We start from the raw sequence: 5809 nt of genomic DNA, 5'->3' as shown, positions 1-5809 counted from the left end.
TATATAAAATATATTATATATAAGAGAAAATAAAAAGTAAATTTTTTCAATAAAATATGCTTGTCGTACTATATTTCTCTCAGACGGATACTGAAATTCTATTGACGTTTACCGCATCGGAAATCTGGCGTCGCACAAAGAGCAGCTCTTAGGATTCGCTTTATCGTCGTCATCGTCGAGACGCGATGCATTTCGGCGAATCACGGAACAACGTCGTTCCGAACGCAACTGGAGGCGGACTATGACATACCTTGTTCCGAGAAGCGACGAAACACGCTTCCTCGTCGTCGTAGTCGCGATGACCATCGGCTGATTCGTGATTCACGCAGCAGTACCGGGAACGTGTTAGTCGCGGGACTCGCTCGAATCCATCACTCGTTTCTTCTTCGAAGTATACAAAGTCGTCGCGGGCAAATATGAGAAACGCAGAAGAACGCGAGGAGACTGACGATCAACCGGTTTTTGTTATTGTTCCGATAAGAAGCGGATCTATCGGTCTATCGATTACATGACGACAGACAAGAAACATCTGTAACCAATATGTGGAAGAAATAAAAAATATGGAAATTAGATTAAAATCACAACAACGTGGCAGAAATTATAAACAATAAATAAAGGAGCAGATAGCTACACGCAGGTTGTTTCAGCAGCGAAAGTCATATATTTAAAACGTAATTGTTAAAATCATAAATGTTTCGAGCCAATATATGGCCATCTTCAGTATGTAAATTATATAAATTTTATAAATTATATAAATTATTATAAAATGTCATTTTATATTTTCACAATTATGGTTTAAATATATGACCTTCACTACTGACATCCTGTTTGCTGCTCCTTACGTTATCTCAGCACGCCTCACTCTCATATATCCGTGCACAATGTATATGGATCTACAGTTTAAAGCGCCGAACGACAATTTTTGGTAGAGAAGCTTCCTGGGCAAGTATACTTACTCGGTGGTTTGCCATCACCTTTCGAAAGGAGCTACAAATTTTTCAGTTCCAGGGATCTTCGAATCCGGGATCTCTAGTATAGCAGACCAGTGCGCTCCTTTATTAATGGAAATTAAAGTTCGAATAAGTCGTCAATTTTCTGGTACCATTTCCACGCGTTAATCGTATTCTATACAATAAATTAATTACGACAACAAGAATTGGGGGAAAGTTACTTTACAAGATACTCGTAAGTTATTTTTTATTATAGAAACCGAGTACAATAAGCTCGAGTATTTTATTTTTTTATATTATATTTTATTATTTGCTCCAATTTTGTATTACTTTTTTTATGCTCAATTTCTATAATAAACACATATAAGGTGACTTAGGAAGTAACTTGGATGTAATTTTCCCAATACCCTGATTAGCGAATTATCTCTCGATAAAATCAAACATCACATCGTTACATTTATTATACGGAATCATCTCTGACAATCGTTGAATTCGTGACGAGTATTGATGTGCCAGAAGAAAAGAAGAAAACATTTCGTTCGAACGACACACGCGATACGTTGTCGCCCTGCCATTGCTCTTGCTCGGCGAGAGAAGTATCTCGCGCTGGCTGAACAATTTCAATCCAATCGTCGCAGCCCCGGCCGCCTTTCCTCGGCCATTTATACTGTTAGTAATACGAGCGGCGACGTTTATATCTACACGCCACACGGGCGTGGCGACGATGCGAATCGCGTGCACCGCTTCCCTCGAGAGGATATCCGGTGTGGAAACGCTCCCCCTTCCATTCAGCCCTCTTGCTGAGCTCTCTCTCTCTCTCTCTCTCTCTGTGTCTCTCTTCATCTCTCTCATTCATTCTCTTTTATGTTCTTTCTCTCTGTCCTTCTCCATAGAACCGTATACACTTCCTCCGTCTCCCTTCGTCCCCTCCAACATCGCCCTTCTTTCATAGCTGTAACAGCGCGTCCTCAATGAGTCGACGAACAGTCACATTCACGTCGGAAGTTTTACGCTGCGTGAAATACAACGACGAGACTTTTCGTGAACAGAGTCGATACGCATCGGGTCGCAATTCATGCTTGTTCATCCATAAAAATCCCTTTCGATCGAGCGATCAGGCTCACTACCGTGAGCCTCTTTCAAGTCTTGTATTCTTTCCTGTCTCCAAAGAATTCCCGGAGTCAAGTCATTTGTAGATTTATGAATAAGTTTGTGGAATTTAAATGTCTTTGAATAACTAACTTTTTTTGTATACTTTCTAACGCAGAACTAACTTCATTATTTTTAATGCGTTCTTATTTTAAAACTGGAATTTAACAGTAAAACTGGAAAAAGTCTGGCGGCAAAAGCGTAATTCGTCTCCGTAAAATGCTTCTTTTTAGAGACTTCTGAATTAACTGTATTCATTCAGTATTCACAGAGTAAATCCTATTTATAACATAAAGATCGGAAGAAAAAGAAACATTCCTAAATACATCTCCCCTCTCCTTCCATTCTCTCTTTATATTTTCCTGCGCCATCGCTTTCAGCAATTGCGGAGGTTAATTGTCTCTAATTAAGTAAGTCATTCGGGCGGTATAAAGAAGTTAGTGTACTCGGAATAACAGTGGCGAAATGTTACCCTCATTTTCACAATTACATTCTCTCTCCTCTCCTACTCTCCCCCCCCTTCACGTTATTTTATGATCTCTCTTGAAACTTGCTGACACTACGTTCCCATTGAAACACGTGACATTGTACTGTAGAATTGTTTGATGTATTACATAATTCTATTTTTATATTATTTTATCCCGATGACAAGCACCTATGTATATATAACCAACTTGAGAAAAAGGCTTCGTATTCTTAAAAATAACTTCACAGGATGCTTCTAAAATAGTTTCTTTTCATCTTTAAAAGCATTCTCAAAACTGACAACTCATTTGGAGATACTCTGCTTTCTAATTCATTTTAAAACTTTTAAAATGAATCTCACTCTGAAAAATAAAATCTCAATTTTAAAGATTGAAAAATGATTTTTTTCAAGACTTTCAATTTTCACTCTTTCATGATGTCTAGTAAAATCCGACTAATCAATTCAAGGCTATAATTCTAGGATATTCCAGATAAAAATTCAAGTTTATCAGGATTCTATTCAATTAATTTTCATTATTTAATTAATTTCCATCACAATTCGCACAATATTATATATGTTTTGTATTCAAGTTAGAATTCTACAAATGAATTAAAACGCTAACAAATTTGGAGCAATATTATTTATTGCTTTATAAATAATATCAAACAAACATTCTGTCAACATAAACGATTTTTATATTATATTCTATTTTAATCATTAAATATTCAAGTTTTCTGTTAGTAACTTATTGCATCTTTAAGGGAGGACTTGTATCCAAACACAACTTTCCGTTTTATTATTTCTTTCCTTGTTCACATCCTGATCTTTTCTAGAATGAAAGAATAATACATTCCACGTTAGTTCAGAGAAACTCTGAAATTTCAGGAGTTTTTCAAGAATTTTCTAGAATAAATAAAATTCCAATTTAATTCCAGGGTCCAAATAGGACCCCATGACTAAACACCATGGCTAGACACCATATCTTTAGAATGAGATCCACTTCAAAGAAGATTAGATTATTTACACATGTTGCAGCGAGTGGAATTTGAACCTGTCGGACGTTATATCCATTTTCAAAGCGTGATAAGAGCAAAAAGACCGCCTAATAACGTCCGTTTTTTTCAAGTTTCTCTGGATGTCACGTCGGATAAATGTTCCTCTTCACTCGATTGCTGACAGAACGGATCGCGACGCGCTGTTCGCGGTCATTCGATCTCGTGTAAATGCCAACCAGGTGATCTACGCGATCTCATAGTCGTTGAGCTGTACGACCAATGCGTGAGCACGCACGTGCGAAACGCAGTTGCACTTGCACACGAGCACAATGAAAGAGATCTGGAGAGAAAGAGGAGGGGGGGAGAGAGAGAGAGAGAGAAAGAGACACGAGGACAACCTGCAGATGCATGAATGACTCGAAATGACGTGCGCGTTTATTGAGCGCGGCTTGTCGACTCGCGCTCTCGGTTGCTCCCAGCAAGGACACGACATATTTTCTGACTCCAACCAGTGATGGACTCGAACAGTTATGGAAAAGAGCCGGATTCCTCGACAAACAGTTGACAAATGATTGAAAAAAATATGAAAATGAGTGACATGCAATCGGAATTTTTATTGACAAGTATAATTTTCTAACAATCTCGTACGATATAAACAATATTAATATAACGTATCCAATAATATTTATACAATTTTATAATAGAATTTTATCAGCACAGAATATAATTGATAAAATGTACAAAAGATATGAAAATACCAAAGGTATTTCACTGGTAGCTCTGTAAATTTTTGCTTGTTATTCGATAGAAAATTTCTACGAGAAACGAATTTTCTCTCTCAATATTAAAAATATTTTACGCCGAAGATATTCTTTCTTTCTCGCTCTCTCTCTCTCTCTCTTTAGAAATAGAAGAAGCAGATAACGTCTCTATAAAAATCTAGTTAGGCAAATAATTATTAAAATTTACTTTCTCGCGTTAACATTCGCTCGAGTTACCGTTTGTTCGCGTCGATCGGTGGTTCGTATCTTACACAGGAGGCATCGACTTAGGGCGCTGTTCGCAGGGAGGAAAGAGGAGAGAAACAGAGGAAACGCGCGAGAGTGTGTGCGTGCGTGCGTGCGTACGCACGTATCGGTACGTATCGATGTGTATAGGATAATATGCGTAAGAGTAGCGCGCACACGAGACGGAATGGCATCGGGGACGAGGGGAGGGGACGGGGATTCGGATAAACCGATTAAAACTTTTACACGGCTTACGTAAGCGAGTCTCCGTTTCGCGCGGATATACAGCGACTTCGTAGAATGAATTTTCCTACGACGTCGATTTCTTTTCGATCGCGCGGGACACGTTCGATCCTACACGCCCGCGACCTATTATTGTCGCTTCCGGTAGCGCTAAAAAGGGGGAGGGTGGTTCTCGAGAGAATTCGAGAACGATATGCGATCTACTGCGTAACGTTACACGTCATCGTCATCGTCGTCGTCGTCGTCGTCGTCGTCGTTGTTATTGTCGTCTTCCTCCTCCTCGTTGTCGTCGATTTATTTCTCGAGTTTCTTTCCGGCGTTATTGCCACTCTCGGCCAATTAAAAACGCGCGTTCCCACGGTCGGAGTGTACAATATCGTCGAAAGTCTTAATAAAGGGACGTGTAATGGAGGTGATAGTCGGAAGAAGGGTCCAAATAGGACTGAGGGCTCTTTTCCCGGAGAACGTTTTGTTCAATTTTTCAATGTATTTACGCCTAGCGGCTCAGTTTTGACGTTTTTCAATGGACAGCACGAGATGGTCACTTAAAAAAATATGATTTATGTTGACATCACGACAGATACAACGAACTACCCTGTTTTTCACGTTCTTCTTGTTCAAAATTTAATAGAGAAGGCATTGATATGAAAGAAAAAGATCAAACATTGAAAATTTTTACTCGCGTGAACAATACTTAAATCTATATGACGAGCTTGACACTGATAAATTATCGCGGCATCAACGCCAGAGAGAGAGGGGGGGGTGGCAGGAGGGGGAAGGGGGTTCGTCATTATAAAAGATTTCCTCACGAAAATGCAGAAAGTTTATTGTTAAAAGATGAATACTTACTGCTGTGAGTAAAATCGGATACATCAAACGGCATGCATCTGAGATGGACGGGTACCAGGAAAGGGTGACAGAGCGAATGTCCTCAGGAATAAGCCACCGACGCACGTTCAGGAGCACGTAAAAGAGATATTCTTTTTTCCCCTCTCTTTT

Source organism: Trachymyrmex septentrionalis, unplaced genomic scaffold (assembly GCF_001594115.1).
Source record: "Trachymyrmex septentrionalis isolate Tsep2-gDNA-1 unplaced genomic scaffold, Tsep1.0 scaffold37, whole genome shotgun sequence".
NCBI lineage: Eukaryota > Metazoa > Arthropoda > Insecta > Hymenoptera > Formicidae > Trachymyrmex > Trachymyrmex septentrionalis.
The sequence above is the reverse complement of the archived record's forward strand: the minus strand, read 5'-3'. Positions refer to the sequence as shown.